Genomic DNA, 16,211 nt, shown 5'->3' on the forward strand with positions numbered 1-16,211 from the left:
TGTAAATCTTACTTTAGGTGCTCCACGAAGTCTATAGGCAGGATCTTTAATTTTCTTCTGGGAGATTTATATATATGTTTAATTATGTGAATTATGATTGGTATATGCATTCTTAAGATTGTTATATCAATCTGGATATTGTGATTTGAATTATAATAATTAACTAAAATGTTTACTGATATATTTTAAGGCTTTAGGAATATGAGTTCTCACATTCCGTGCCAATCAACCTCTAAATTTTCAGGGCGTGACACTTTCTCTCCCTGGTTCACATAAATTCTTTTTCCAATCTACTAATTAATGCATGAGATCCATAAAACAACTTACACAAACAACTTAGTGAATCACGTTATCACCTTAAAAGCATTAATTATCACTATGCCACTAGCAACATTATTAGGAAAAAACATTGTTCACGATGTTAATTTATGATGGTTATAAGAAAAACACCATGAAAAAATAGTGACATTTTTGTAATTTTATGATGGTAAAAATAGCCAGAAAAAAAAAAATCTTTTTAACCGCCGTAAAGCTTCTTCCCTGCGGTAGCGAACTAGATCCTATTTACCAATGATGTATCGCATAATAATTACCCCCTACCTGTGAAGAAGAGGTAAAAGAATTACAGGCAAAGAGTTCACGTGCTGTAGACTCTAAGGAGAAATGCTTAAGAAGCCACAATGCGTCTTATAAATTGGGCTCGTTCTGATTAAAACGTTAACTGAATGCTATACGATGCACCTGTATCCAAAATAATTAACTCAACTAGGCTTTAACTGAGAACTCTGTTTTTCTTTTTTTGGGGGGCGGGGGGGGTGGCTATTTGAGATTATGTCCTTTATGTTTTTTTTTTTTTTGGCCAAAAGATTAGGTCCTTTATGGAAAGCACAAGAAATGGTCAATTTGAAATTTTATGCCAAACGAAGCCTTGGATTAGCAAAAGCTAGGTGCTAAATATTCGACCGGGTCCATTTCTTTTCACCCGTCTGATAATTGAACTTTCTTTAGATTCTTGGATATCTCACCAATGGAATCTTAAAGTAAATATAAGGAAAGAAAAATGTGCTCATAAACACTACATTGATGGGTTCAACAATATCAGAGTAAAATTCATAAATGCAGAATAGAGGAACACAGAAAGGACCCATTAAAGAAAAAACCGGCAAGCTCAGAGCCGCCAGCAGCAGTAACAAGAAGAACCACAGTTCGAAACATATATACAAACAATATAAATACGACATTTGGTTTGCGTGCTTCAGCGTTATGAACGTGCTAATAACTATCTACCGAGCATATGGAACAAGCCCTGAATCAGAACTGAAAGAAAACCTATGAAGGGAACTGGTTGAAATTGTCCCCTTGCTTTCGGTCAGAGCCAAACATTCCTTTAGTTCGGCAACTACATGGCTTATGTCAGGCCTTTGAATTGCAGATGGTGGAGTGCAAGACAGAGTAATCTCTAACAATTTCCAAGCTGAATTGGTGCTGCAATTTCCTCGTAATCTTGGATCAATGATGGATTGTATATCTCCCGTTTCAATTTTTGGGGTAACCCAATGAAGAATGTGACAGATGGTGCCATGTTCTCTCCTTATTGCTGGTTAACCTGTGATTAGCTCTAGTAGAATTATCCCAAAACTATAAACATCACTCTTTTTATTCAGGTTTCCAGAACTCTGAAACCTGTCAAAATAACCAACTGTTAGATCTGAAAACGCAAATGAAAATTTCCAAACTGTTCATTTGAAGAATGCCAAAATATAGAACCACTTCACGCAAGGCTAAGAAAAAGAACATATCTTCGGCTTTGTCTAGGCAATCTTACAATCAAATTGACCTGCAAGGCCACAATGTGGAATCTACTATATATATATATTGAAACATCAAGCTTTCAACCCAGCTAGTATGAGGTAAATTGTAATTTATTTTGTTGATTTTGGGATAACTTACTTAGGATCAAGATAACCTAATGTGCCAGTTGGAGGAGTTGATACATGAGTGTCAATATCAGTTGCAAAAGCTCAAGATAGTCCTAGGTCCGAAATCTTGGTTTGCATCTTTTCATTTAGCAGAATGTTGGAAGTTTTTAAATCTCTATGGACAAGTAATGGTTTACAACCATTATGCAAATAGTCTAATCTTGCATTTTTCATTAGATGGCCAAACGTATTGTAATGATAATTGAAAAATAAAATAAGCAAAAAAAGGGCACATCTATATACTTTTACTATAACAGTGAAAATAAAAAATGGTTTTGCTTACCATGTGCAGCATCCAATGCAATTTGAAGCGGTTCATTCCATTTCAAAACGTTAGGGTTCTCCCCTGCATGACGAGCATAGATAGATTTCCTTTTGAATTTGTTCAATTTGAGAATAGGGTCCATAAGCTTCCATAGATGCGAGGCTACACACCTAATAAATGCTGTTGGAGGTTGCCATTGGCCATATATTCATAAATTAATGCCCTCACACCACCTTCTTCATAGTAGCCAATCAGAGAAACCAAATGTCTCTGATGAATAATCATCAAGAGTTCTACCTGCAATTCAAATTAGCCATAAAGAGTGAACTGACATTTAACTTTAACGTTTCTTCTTTTCACGCATCCATTAAAGTTTCATCATACATCCACCAGAAGATGAAACTTGTTCATCTAAGCATCTGACCTCTGATCGAAATTCTTTGAACCCTTGCATTGATGATTGAGAAAGTAACTTCACAGCAACTTGAGTACTGTTTCTTAGAGTGCCATGATAAACCTTTCCAAATCCTCCTTCTCCAATTACTTCTTGCAAATTATTAGTGACTCTGAGAATTCTAGAGTAAGAAACTGCTAGAGCTTTTGGTTGCAACGATTCTTCATTCTTAGAAACAGTTATAACCACTGCAATATTAATACAAACAATCAGAACTATCAAGCACGTAGACAATTAGCAAAATGAATAATTCTAATGAGAAATATGGAGAGAAAGACTACTTGAAGTGTTTCGTTGAACTCTCAAATATTTTATACCCCTATTTCAAGAGGATAAGATAAATAAACTCTGATAATGATTTTTTTAAAAAATTTTGGGCATAAACTGCAGATGTTGTAGCATAAAACAAAGTGCAGACTAAAGAAGAAATATAGTGGCATCCAATCGATGACACAGAACAAAACTAATTGCCAAAAGCTGGCAAGAAAAGTTGATCATGAAGACATAACGAAGCATGCATTTATACCCACCTTTTAGTTTTTTTGGTTTTGAACATCCATATTCCTAGACAAACCAAGAGGCTTGCAACTAAAGCAGAAACGGAAGCAACAAGGGGAATGACAAACTTCTGCTTTTTGCATGAATCCACCAGACAAAGTCCAGGGTTATCCTCCAAACTATGGAACGAGTTGCATTATTGTTGTTAATTACTTTTGATTCACATAAGGCTAGTCATAATTGAACAAGAAGCATTATAAAAAGATGAAAAACCTCAATTGCAAATCTGCCTTTTCCTGAAGGGCCTTGGGAATGGAATCGGTGAGTTTGTTGCCAGTCAAGTTACTGCAAAAGCACTATAAGTGAGCTCAAAGTTAAATAAAATATTACTCTATAAATGAATCATAAACAATAAAATTCAAAACTTACAGGACTCTCAATTTTGGTAGTTTAGCTAAAAATTCAGGTACTGGTCCTGACAAGTCATTAAATGACAAATCTCTAAAACAAAGCAACATATTTTGCATATTAATGAAACTTTCCCGCCAAGAATCGGTCATTACTAAATCACTCGAATACACAGACTTACAATGACTCTAACTCTGTAAGTTGCGAAATTGCGGCTGTTATTTGCCCTGCCAATTTGGCTGTGCTTAGGTTCCTGCTTGAGTGAATCATACTTTCAGCACTTAGTCATAAGCTTCGATATTGATAAGAACTTCGACATTATTAATAGTCAATATTGCTCTTGGGATGACATAAAATTGAGCTATATAATTTTTGCGTTTGAGTATCAAATATTAAGAACATAGAATGACATGCTTCACAGATTTACACCGGCGTTAAGATTCTTATTATTAACAAAAACTAGGTCAATGCGTATAGATCCAGTGACGCTAAAATAATGGGGATGTAAAAATGACTTATGCTGAGACGATTCTTGCATTTTTGTCATTGATACCAGAACTACAGCTTAGTCCTTCCCAAGCGAGGTTTGCAACACACGGATCTCCTTGCCAATCCGAATTGGAGATCTTGTGTGTGTTTTTAATGTCTATGATAGCATCCACTATTATTGCGAACAATAAATAGATATTAATTAGAAGACAAAACCAAACATGAAAACAAACATAAAATATTATTGATGGAAATATTTGAAATAGCTGACTAAGGAATAAACAATTTGCACCGTCTCTTTGGTCTGTTGGGGAATGTAGACGTGATACGAACTCGTAAACCTCAAAAGCATTAAGGATTGGAGGAGCATCGGATTCTGATGTCGCGCTGATGTTAAAAAGAATAAAACCTTGATTTTTAATTTTAGGAGCAATGGTTTGAGGTTTCAAGTATTCAAGAACTATAGGTTGGGTGTAAACGTATTCATCATCAACAGCAATAATAGTATTCAGTATTCTTTTATGGCCAGGGGGAAGCTGCTGCATTTCACAAAAGTGAAAATAGACGTAATATTTGGAGGACCTGTCGAGGTCTTTCCATATATAGTCATAGTCAAAGGTCAATGCATAGGAGAGATTGAATGATTGGGCTGCAGATTTCAGCACTTCCGCGGGTAACTTATAAGAATTGTTTGTGCTTGAAGGATCAATAGCTACGGACCCATTAATCTGGTACCAATATGATAAATCGATTTTGCGCCACATTCGATCATAGATGTCATCCTTGTACCTGCACTTTCCACAGAGAACGCAAACCTTACTATCCAATAACTTTAAATAGATGTCATGCTATTTTTCATTGCTCATGTGTATTTTTTTATTGGAGGCAATGATATATGAGGCATAGTTAGTACTAAATGTGGTCATCTCTCTTATAAGAATTTAAACATTAGATTGTCACGTTATGAAAAACTAATTCACTCTGATAGACCAATAGGTGTCATGCTATTTTTTCCGACTTTAATATTTCAAAGAAAACTTTATGGACGATTTCTCTAGCTATAGCAAATTATGATATCGGTGCATGCTTAACAACATAATTTATTGCTTGGTCCTCCAAATCAGAAATTAAGAAACTTAGTCCTCTCCTGAACAATTGACGTTATAACTGCTTATCTAACTAGTAGTGATTAAGCCATATGATTCGGTGTTTATAAAAAGAAAACAAATATATCAAATGTAACACGAAAAGAAAATCTAAGTTTGGAGTCAACGAATAACGTAGAGAAATAAGGAGATCGTGGGAAAAGTGGGAGTCACCTGCTGTGCGTGGCGGAACTGGTGGAGGCAACATCAAAGCTTCCTCGATTGATTAAAAGAGATTGACGAGAAAGTGGAGATTTTTGATAAATGGAATTGCTGAGAGGTCGAAGCTCCAACGCAGAAATGAAAGGTACTCCCACAACAGTTTTCACAAGGCACACATGAATTGTGTCGGTTGTGGGGGTATGAATAATCTCAGGAATGCTATAATAATTATTATTTCTCAAGTCAACAGTGAACCAGTGATTGACGCCGAGGTACAAGTCGAAGGTTGGAGTTTGATTTTTTCCATCATAATTTCCATGTAAAAAATAAGCCCTAATCAGAAAAGTGTGGTGCTTGCCTTGTTTTGGTTTGAGAGTGTAGCAATTCCTTTTTCCTTCTAGGACTTCTCAACGTTTTTAGAAGTCCCCCAAAATAAGGATGGTCAGTGTTGGTAGATGGGAGAACCTTAGAATTTGCACCAGTTTCTACAAATTCTGTACTTGTCTGATACCATATACCCGTTTCCTCGTCTAAGTAATCATTTGGTCTTCCACAATCGATGCTTATGAATCCCACGCAAAAGTAGTTCAAAAATAAAAATATAATAAGTAATGTTTTAATTAATTTATTCGGCATCATATGGTTCAGTCATTTGGATAAATAAAATAAGTCACACTTAGCATCTTAACATTGGCTAGAGTAGGGACATGGATTCCTGATGTAATTTATAACTCATAGGAGAAATCAGGTTGGATGAAGGCGTGTGAATGGCTACACTGAAGTTAACAAATATGTGAAGAACGTCAGCTAATTTACCAGGATTCTTGTCGTCAGCTATGAGTTTCCTCCCATCGCCCACTGTGCTGGCAACATGAAAGAGCAGTTTGATGAAAATGAGGCACATGCCTAAATACAGATTCAACTTTTGTGCCCTTTCCATTTGATCTGTTATCTGCAAATATATATATATATATATATATATATATATATATAGTTAGCTCTAACACATCAGTTTTTACTCATGATCGACATATAGGAGATAAATAACCAAGTAAAATAGTTAGAATAAAAAGAACAATATAATATAGAGATGAACTAGCTAGAAGCTTACAATGTCAGACAAGTTAACTGAAACCAAGATAAGCGCACGCAGCGTGTTGTTTTCAAATATTTGTGTTTGAGAGGGTAGGTGTGGTCGTATGTGAGTATGATCGGTTAAGTCAACCTGAAATGGGCCTCATATATTTTCCTTCTCCTTCACAACCTAATTTTTTGGGTGTTTTTGAAGTTCCTGTCAAGTTATTAAATGCAGCATGTCTCTTCAAAGAGAGGGGACAAACGAAAAAAATTGACTTGGCCAATGGAGTTCTGATCACTTGGATCCTTTAATTATTACTCGCCCCGGTATTAAGATCCATGTCATATTGACTTCCCCTAGAAACAATTAGTACTCATTTTATTTTTTTTTAACAACCCGCATGATTAACTACGTAAATTTAAAGAGTAAATGGGTTGGGAAATAAGTTTTTATCATTTAGGCTTTTCTGAGCTGTCTTAGAAACTATTAATTTTCGTAGGTGAATAAACGATTAATTTTCAAGGAACAAATAATAATATTTTGAGTAATTCGCTTTGTACTCCTCCGGTCCTTAATATAAGACCCATTTAACTAATTTGATTGGATTAAAGAAGTTAGGTAAGTTAGTTAATTATAAGAAAAGTGACACATTTTTCCTAAAACACCATAATCATCTTTCTTAATACCCCTCTCCCTCTTCTACTTGATTATGGTTGAGGGAGTATCTATAGGAGTAATTTAGAGAAAATTGATAAATATGAGAAATGGGTCTTATATTTAGGACCAAAACCAACTTAAGAATTGGGTCCTATATTAAGGACCGGAGGAGTATTAATTTAACCTTGAAAATTAGATATTTTAAGCTTTTCATACCGTCCTAATTCATTATTAGATATTTCAAGAGAAAATGAGTTATGAATTTTGAAAATGTGGTTAAAAAAATATGCGTTGCTTGCCATTGCAAAGAAAATGCCCTCTCCTCCCCCTTGTGTTTTCGTCACTTTTTTTCTGTTATTGATGAGCTCATATTAGAAGAAAACCAATATGGTTGCTTTCTTTGATTTCAAACACAAGTTGAGATTTGTGTTTGCATTTTTAAACTCTCATCCTCAACTTCCTTAATCCCCTACGCCACCCGTTTTTTCTCTACAGGCAACGTCGACGAATGTTACTTGCCGTTGCACTACTGGTTATTATGCAAAGCGTGGATAATTTAACTGGGTTGACCCGCTGGAAAGTTTGATCATTTCAAACTTCTCATAAAAATATGAAATAAAAATATTAGTGAGGATCCAACTCCCAAGTACATCTTCTTCCTCTCCAACTTCTCATAAATACCTTACAAGAAAGTGAGGTATGACAACCACTGTATTGTTTGTCATATACTACCTCCGATCATTGACAAACTCAAGTATTTTTATATATTTTGATATCTTTTATATGGGTTTTGTCAACTTAATTAGTCTTTTTAGCCTTAATTGATTATTAATTGATTTAATATATTTTATTTTGAATTAATATTTTATAGCGGCAAAATTGTCATATTTTGGTTTAATTGTGACTAATTGATTTGTGAGGACAATTAATGCTATCTTATCCTTGAATTTTGCTTGCAAGTTCTTGGAAGATTCAAAAATAAAAAAAGAAAAAAGAAAATAAATTAAAAGAAAATAATAATAATAACAACGTTTTGCCCCAACCTAATATTCCTAATATTAATCATCATCAGCGAGAAGACGGAGGGCGGCCGAACAAAAACAGAGGAGACACACACGAACACGCCGCACGGAGCTGAACACACACGCGAGGCGACTGGAGGGCAGAGCGAAGACGAAGGACAATCCGGGGAGCAAGCTGGGCGTGGCTGGAGAAAGGACCAGAGAACGAACACGGACGGCGCAACAGAAGACGCAGGCGCGGCGGAAGCTGAACACCAGCGAGCACGAGTCGACGGCGCCTGCGTTCTTCCATGGGATCCTGTAGCAAAATACTGATTGTGGCATTTCTTATGGCAATCCATGGCTAGAGCTTAATAATCCTCTAATTCAACAACAATGGCAGGAGCTTAGATCATCAAGGGGGAGTTTTAGTTGCTTTAATTTCCTGTCTAATAATTGTTTAACAATTCCTAGGTCTTAGGATAGTTATTCTGATTATTAGAAAAATTTGTATTGTTAAATCTGATTATCTGTGGAGATTTTTGTGGCTGAATTACTGTTTACATTTGACATTGGGTTGTTTATAGCTTTGATTTCAATTATGATGTTGTGGTTATGACATTTGTATTGATTTTGGAGTTAATATATTGTGATTTTCTAAGGTGGCTTAGAATTTTGGATCATATTGTCTCTTGCTAGCTTTAATTCTGTTATTTTGGATTTAAGAGTTCTAATTAAGCATTGGTTTTTAGCATCCTAAATCCCATTTTACTATTCTGGTTGCAGTTAGTAAGTTGGGATTTTAGGAAAATATTTTGTGGCAACTCGAGGTGGCTCGGTTGTTGGATTAAAAGCTTAATTATAATTCTTAATTCATTGTTTTTAACTCCCACATCTTTTAGAGTGATGATTGCCTATATTGTTGAATTGGAGGATTGATTATCATCAGTGTTATTTGTGTGTCTCATTTTCATTTCTTTCATCTTCAGTTATTTCAATCATCTTTTATATAAAAGAAAATAACAAAAAAAAGTATTTTAATTTCAATTTAATTCAAGGCATTTAGTTAGCAATTTTTCAAACTCAAATCAAAAATCCTTTTTATAGTTTAGGTTACTTGCATTTATTTACTAGGATTTAATTTCGTTTTCGGCTCCTCAAAGTGAATACGACCTGAATTGTGCACTATATTGCATTAATTCGGTTAATTTTTGGAGTAACCCCAAAGCGACAAGAAAGGGCAAGTAAACTTCAAGTGGCGCTGTTGCCGAGGAGCCAAGAAATTGGTTCTCTAGTAATTAAGTGTCAAGTAGCCTTATTGGGGTTCATTTGTTGAGCCTTTTTAGTTTTCATTTTTGTTAGTTTTTGCATTTTCTTTAGTAATTTGCATTTATTTCTTTTGATTTTTCATTCATTGCATTTTTCATTCTCATACACATACATTTGCATTGCACTGCATTCATTTGTTTTCTTTTGCTTAATTGCTTCTGGTTGATTGATTGTTTATGCCAAGAAAGGGTAGGTCTAAAACCCTAGTTCCTTCCAATCTTGAGCTTCAAAGTTCTTTAAGAGAAGTTAGACAAGACCAAAGGGTAGAAAGGACTAGTGAGGTTGAACTAGACAATTTAACTGATCTAGATTTGGTGGTTGACTTAGGTGACATAATGGAAACAGTTAATAATCCTAATGGTAACAACAATGGTGGTAATGAGAGAGGGGGCAATGGACATAATGGGGAGCATGATAGAGTAGGAGAGAATAATGGAGATAATCCTAGAAGAAAAACCATTAGGGAAGCCACTACTTCTGATGCAAATTATAATCCTTTTAATGTTGCATGCCCTAATGTTGATGTTAATTTTGAGATTAAAGGTCCACTGCTTAATTATTTGCCTAAATTTTATGGTTTGACAGGTGAGGACCCGTACAATCATCTGAAATCTCTCTCTATGGTATGTGCTAGCATGAAGCCGGTTGGGGCTAATCTGGATGAGGTTCTTTGGAAGGTATTCCACTTGTCTCTGGAGGGCAAAGCGCGAGAATGGTACATGAGCTTGCCTAGTTATATGGTAGATGCCTACCATAACTGGAACAACCTCAGAAAAGCATTCTTGGAGAAGTATTTCCCTGCTTCCCGGACTTCTACATTGAGAAAAGAGATCTACTCTGCAAAGCAAGATTATGATAAGTCACTTTATGACTACTGGAACCGTTTTCAGGACTTGCTTTCTAGATGTCCACACCATCAGATTCCAAATGAGCAGTTAGTCCAATACTTTTATGATGGACTTAAGACCCAAGATAAGGGGATGTTGGATGCTGCTTCTGGGGGTTCTCTCATTGATTTAACTGCTGAGGAGGCATGGGAACTTATCAAGAAAATGGCATTGAACCATCAACAGTATAGCATCAGGGAGTCTAAAAATATCAATGCAATGCATGCTAATCCTTCTTCAGTCCACATTCCTCAATTGGACACATTCACTTCTCAAATTGCTGCTTTGACTACACAGTTGAATAAGCTTGCATCTCACACTCCCCCTGTGACACTCGGAATCCTAATTCCATGGAGATGACTGCACCTAGTTGTGAGCATTGTAACTCTGTTATGCACATCTCTGCTGCTTGCCTCATAGATATGAGGAAGTTTCTGCCATGTATCAAGGAAGGGCCAATCAATCTAAGCAATGGAACCCATACTCAAACACATATAATGAAGGATGGAAAGCTCATCCAAATTTCCGATGGGGAGGAGGTGACAATAGGCAGGTTCAAGAAGGGTTTCAAGGGAATATGGTTCCTCAAGGGCAATCTTACTATGGAGGGTTACAAGGAGAATCTTCTAGAGCCATGTCTACCCCACAGCAATCACAGTCTAAGGATGATGAGCGGTTCTCTCGAATACTCAAGGGCATTGAGGCAATGACTGAGCACATATCTAAGTCTGAAGCTAAATCTGAAGCTAGATTTGCAGCCCTAGAGAATAGGATGGAGCAATGGGAAACTAGAACCTCTAATTTGACTTCTTATGTCACTAAGTTGTCAAATGGTGTGAGTGAACAGCAAGCTAAGGCTAGTGGTTCAATGCCTTCCAACACGGTGATAAATCCTAAATCTTTGAATGCAATTACATTGAGAAGCGGTAAGGAAATTGGTGCTAAGAAAGTGCAATTCAAAGATGATGAAGAGGGTGAAGAACCGGTTGATGAAGAGATAGAAGTTGAGTCTCCTCCTTCTAAAACCACTCAAGACATTCCCAAGGCTACTCAAGAGACCTCCATTCAATCCAAAGAGCCAATAGAGAAAGGATCATCTTCCAAAGGTGATGAGGTAAACATTTCTGACTTGCCTTTTCCTCATTCATATCTCATGAGTAAGAAAGTTGTTGAAAAGAAAGATAATGATGAGCTTTTTGAAATGTTTAGCAAACTTGAGGTTAATGTGCCATTACTTGATTTGATTAAGAAGATGCCTAAGTGTGCTAAGTTTCTGAAAGATCTATGTACAAACAAGAGGAAGTATAGGCATAGTGAGAGAATCCAACTGGGGTCTAGTGTTAGTGCTATCTTCAAGCCACAGCTACTTATTAAGTGTAAAGACCCGGGTTCCTACACTATTCCCTGTACCATAGGCAAAACAAACATTTCACATGCCTTACTAGACTTAGGTGCAGCCATAAATGTTATGCCTACCTCTATCTATGAGAGTTTGGGTATTCATGCCTTGAAAGACACCAGTGTTGTGCTAGGTCTAGCTGATAGGACTGTGAGACATCCTAAGGGCTTTCTTGAGGACGTTCTTGTGCAAGTGAAGGGTCTTGTGTTCCCAGCTGACTTTTATGTGCTAGATATGACTGATGAGATTAAAGCCGATAGCACTTTGATTCTAGGAAGACCTTTTCTTAGAACAGCCCAAACCATAATTAATGTGAAAGACAGGGTCATTACCATGGGCTTTGGGGACCAACAGATTACCTTCAACATTTCTGATGCTATGAGTCAAGGTTATGCAGATTGCTCTTACTTGGGTGTTAATTTGATTGATTGTGCTGTTAATGATGTTGATGATTTGCATGAATCTGAGATGCATGAACATGACTGGTATGGTGAGATTGTTGAGCATGATGATGCATTTACTTGTTTATCTACCCCTCATTCTTCTTCTTTTTGCTCATGTTATGGTGACGTGGTGTGTGTTAACTGTTTAGAAGTTGATCACCTCCTTTCCATCTCTCATGATTTTGATGCATCATCTTGTCTTAACTGTGATTCTGCCTTGAACATTACACCTGATGATAGCCTTGAGAAAGGCGAGTTTGTTGATTTTGCAGGTACTGATGATAAAGGAGCTGTTACACAAGCTACACCGGTAGCTTCTCCTTTGAGTGGTGCTGGAACATTAGAAGAGGCTAGCAACAAGCTTGCTACTGACTTAGTCACTTCTAATCCCACTCTTTCTTGTGATTTACTTGATGTTTCTGTTGATAAAATTGATACCGATCCTTCTTTTTGTAGGTCATCCAAGAATGGCACTGAGTTGGGAAGTGGAGGACATACACATCATGATGAGCTTATATCTCCTTCCCCAAGCCATATGGACATGCCGCTTGCATTGAATGCACTTGACATAAAAGAATTAGTTCCTTCTGTTGTGCAACCTCCTGATTTAGAACTGAAACCCCTCCCCTCTAATTTGAAATATGTCTTTCTTGCTGCTGATTCTAAATTGCCTGTTATTATTTCCAATTCTTTGAGTAGTTCTGAAGAAGAAAGATTGATTTCTGTGTTGAAGAGTCATAAAGGGGCTATAGGATGGTCTTTAGGGGATATTCCGGGGATTAATCCCTCAGTTTGCACACACAGGATCCTTTTGAATGAAGGGTCCAAGCCAGTTAGGCAACCACAGAGGAGATTGAATCCTCTCATTCTGGATGTGGTTAAGAAGGAAGTCTCAAAGTTGTTGAGTGCTGGGATCATCTATCCCATATCAGACAGTGAGTGGGTAAGTCCGGTACAAGTAGTACCAAAGAAGAGCGGTATCACAGTAGTGAGAAATGAAAATGATGAACTGATTCCAACTAGGGTTCAAAATGCTTGGAGAGTGTGTATAGACTATAGGAAGTTGAATGATGCTACGAGAAAGGACCACTTTCCATTACCTTTTATAGATCAGATGTTGGAGAGAATTTCAGGAAAGTGTCACTATTGTTTTCTTGACGGTTTTTCTGGCTATTTTCAGGTGCCTATCGCTCCTGAAGATCAGGACAAGACTACCTTCACATGCCCTTTTGGTACCTTTGCTTATCGAAGGATGCCATTTGGGTTGTGTAATGCTCCAGGCACCTTTCAAAGGTGTATGATGGCGATATTTAGTGATCTTCTAGAGCAAAACATGGAAGTTTTTATGGATGATTTCACTGTTTATGGTGAGAGTTTTGATGAGTGCTTGAATAGCCTAGAGCAGGCTCTTGAGAGGTGTATCGATAAGAAATTGGTTTTAAACTTTGAAAAGTGTCATTTCATGGTTGATAAAGGGATAGTCTTAGGTCACCTCATCTCTCAAAAGGGGATTGAGGTTGATAGGGCCAAAATTGAAATTATTTCATCCCTTCCTTATCCTACTTGTTTAAAGGATTTGAGGTCTTTCTTAGGGCATACAGGTTTCTATCAGCGCTTTATTAAGGATTTTAGTAAAGTTGCTCTGCCTCTTTCTACCTTATTAAAAAAGGATACTTAATTTAAATTTGATGATAAGTGTAGACATGCTTTTGACACTTTGAAATCTATGCTTGTTTCACCTCCTATTCTCACTGCACCTAACTGGAATTTACATTTTGAGTTGTCTTGTGATGCTTCTAACTTTGCAGTAGGTGCCATGCTTGGACAGAAGGAGGAGAAACAATCTAGAGTCATCGCATATGCCTCCAAGACGCTTGATTCCGCTCAAGTGAATTATACCACTACGGAGAAGGAACTGTTTGCTATTATTTTTGCTTTGGATAAGTTTAGACAGTATCTTATAAACTCTCAGTGGTTGTTTTTACAGATCATGCAGCGGTTCGGTACCTATTTAAGAAGCCTCAGTCTAAACTAGACTGCTGAGATGGGCTTTGCTGCTACAGGAGTTTGATATCGAGATTAGAGATAGAGCCGGAGCGGAGAATCATGTAGCTGACCACCTTAGTCGGTTACCTGAAGGCACACAGGGAGTTGACTCTTCTGATCTTGTTATTGACTCATTTCCTGATTCTGCACTTTTTGCCTTGGCTGTTCATGAGCCTTGGTACTCTAATATAGTTAATTATCTTGTCACTGACCTTATACCTCCTTCTATGTCTAAATTTCAGATTGATAAGCTGAAGAGGGAGGCAAGATACTATATCTGGGATGCTCCAATCCTGTGGAAGCAATGCAGTGACCAGATCATCAGACACTGTGTTCCAAATAATGAGATCCACTCTATCCTTACCTTTGCACATTCTTTATCCTGTGGGGGCATTTTAGTGCTAATAGGACTGCTAGGAGGGTTTTAGAGTGTGGTTTTTATTGCCTTCTCTATTTAAGGATGCTTATTCTTTCTGCAAGTCTTGTGATAAGTGTCAGAGGTTTGGGAGTTTGGGTAGGAAGCATGAGATGCCTCTAAGACCTATGCATTTTTGTGAAATCTTTGATGTGTGGGGCATGGACTTTATGGGTCCCTTCCCTTCGTCTTTTGGGTTTTCATACATATTACTTGCAGTAGATTATGTGTCTGATGGGTAGAGGCAGTGCCAACTAGGAAAGATGATGCTTCTACTGTTGCCAAGTTTTTACGTTCTCATATCTTTTGCAGGTATGGCATTCCAAGAGCAATCATCAGTGACCAAGGAACACACTTCTGCAACAGGACCATCAAGTCTCTATTGGCTAAACATGGAGTCAATCACAAGCTGCCACTCCTTATCACCCTCAGACGAATGGGTTAGCTGAAGTCTCTAACCGAGAAGTGAAGCGAATACTTGAGAAGATCGTGAAACCATCCGTAAGGACTGGAGTGAAAGGCTTGAGGAAGCTCTTTGGGCTTACAGGACTGCCTACAAGACCCCTATAGGCATGTCCCCCTTCCGGTTGCTCTATGGCAAGACTTGCCATCTACCTATGGAGATCGAGCACAAATCTTATTGGGCAATCAAGGCATGTGATGCAGATCTCGAATCTTCACTTGTCAATCGAAAGATGCAACTCCAGGAACTTGAAGAAATGAGACTTGAATCCTACAACAATGCCAGAATCTACAAAGACAAACTGAAAATGATTCATGATAGACAGATTCTGAGGAAGCAGTTTCATGAAGGTGACAAGGTTCTAAAGTTTAAAGCCCGGTCGAAGCTGATGCCCAGGAAGTTTGTCACCAAATGGGAAGGTCCGTTTAGAGTTACTAAAGTATATCCCTTTGGCACGGTAGAGCTCGTAGATGAAGAGACCGGTATAACTTCACAAGTCAACGGCCATCTGCTGAAGCACTACCACGAGGATCAAAGACCCCCTGATCACCCGGTTGTTCCCTTTCACCCTACTCTTTTACTTTCTATTGTATTGCTGGTGATATCTGTTTGCTGAGATAGTTAGGAGTAAGTGTGGGGGAGGGAACTTTTCCAGTAGTTGTAGTTGTAGCTGTTTATTTTTGTTTAGTAGTTGTTTGTTTTGTTTCCTCTTGATTCTGCCATCTCTTCTGATCACTTGATTTATACTTGTCTATTTTCATTTCACATTATCTTAACATTGAGGACAATGTATTGATCAAGTGTGGGGGAGGGATTGTTGTTGAGTTGTTGAGCTTTCTTTTGGGGAAAAAAAAATTTGCCTTTGGATTTGCTCCTGTTTCCTAAGTATTGCTGCTATAATTGCTCTCTTATCTGCCTTATTGGTCGATTTCTGAATTGCATCGCATGATTTGAGAGTGATTCTTGCTTGGGAATTTTGCTGCTAGTTTCTATGTCCTCCTGTTTTCATTCGCCTCAGTGTTTTGCACTGCTGTATGGGCGAGTTGCTGTTTTCTCTAGTGCTGACTTAACTTTTGTAATCCTTGGCCATCTC

General features: G+C 37.4%; 2 pseudogenes; both read right to left on the bottom strand.

Moving 5' to 3' along the window:
* Positions 1 to 1,206: 1,206 nt before the first annotated feature.
* Positions 1,207 to 3,332, bottom strand: LOC114759638 (probable LRR receptor-like serine/threonine-protein kinase At1g51880; annotated as a pseudogene).
* Positions 3,333 to 4,538: 1,206 nt separating this feature from the next.
* LOC114759732 (putative leucine-rich repeat receptor-like serine/threonine-protein kinase At2g19230) lies at positions 4,539 to 6,000 on the bottom strand (annotated as a pseudogene).
* Between the last annotated feature and the right edge of the window lie 10,211 nt (positions 6,001 to 16,211).

Source organism: Neltuma alba, unplaced genomic scaffold (genome assembly GCF_004799145.2).
Source record: "Neltuma alba isolate B1F8T4 unplaced genomic scaffold, ASM479914v2 tig00001614_pilon, whole genome shotgun sequence".
In the NCBI taxonomy this organism is placed as follows: domain Eukaryota; kingdom Viridiplantae; phylum Streptophyta; class Magnoliopsida; order Fabales; family Fabaceae; genus Neltuma; species Neltuma alba.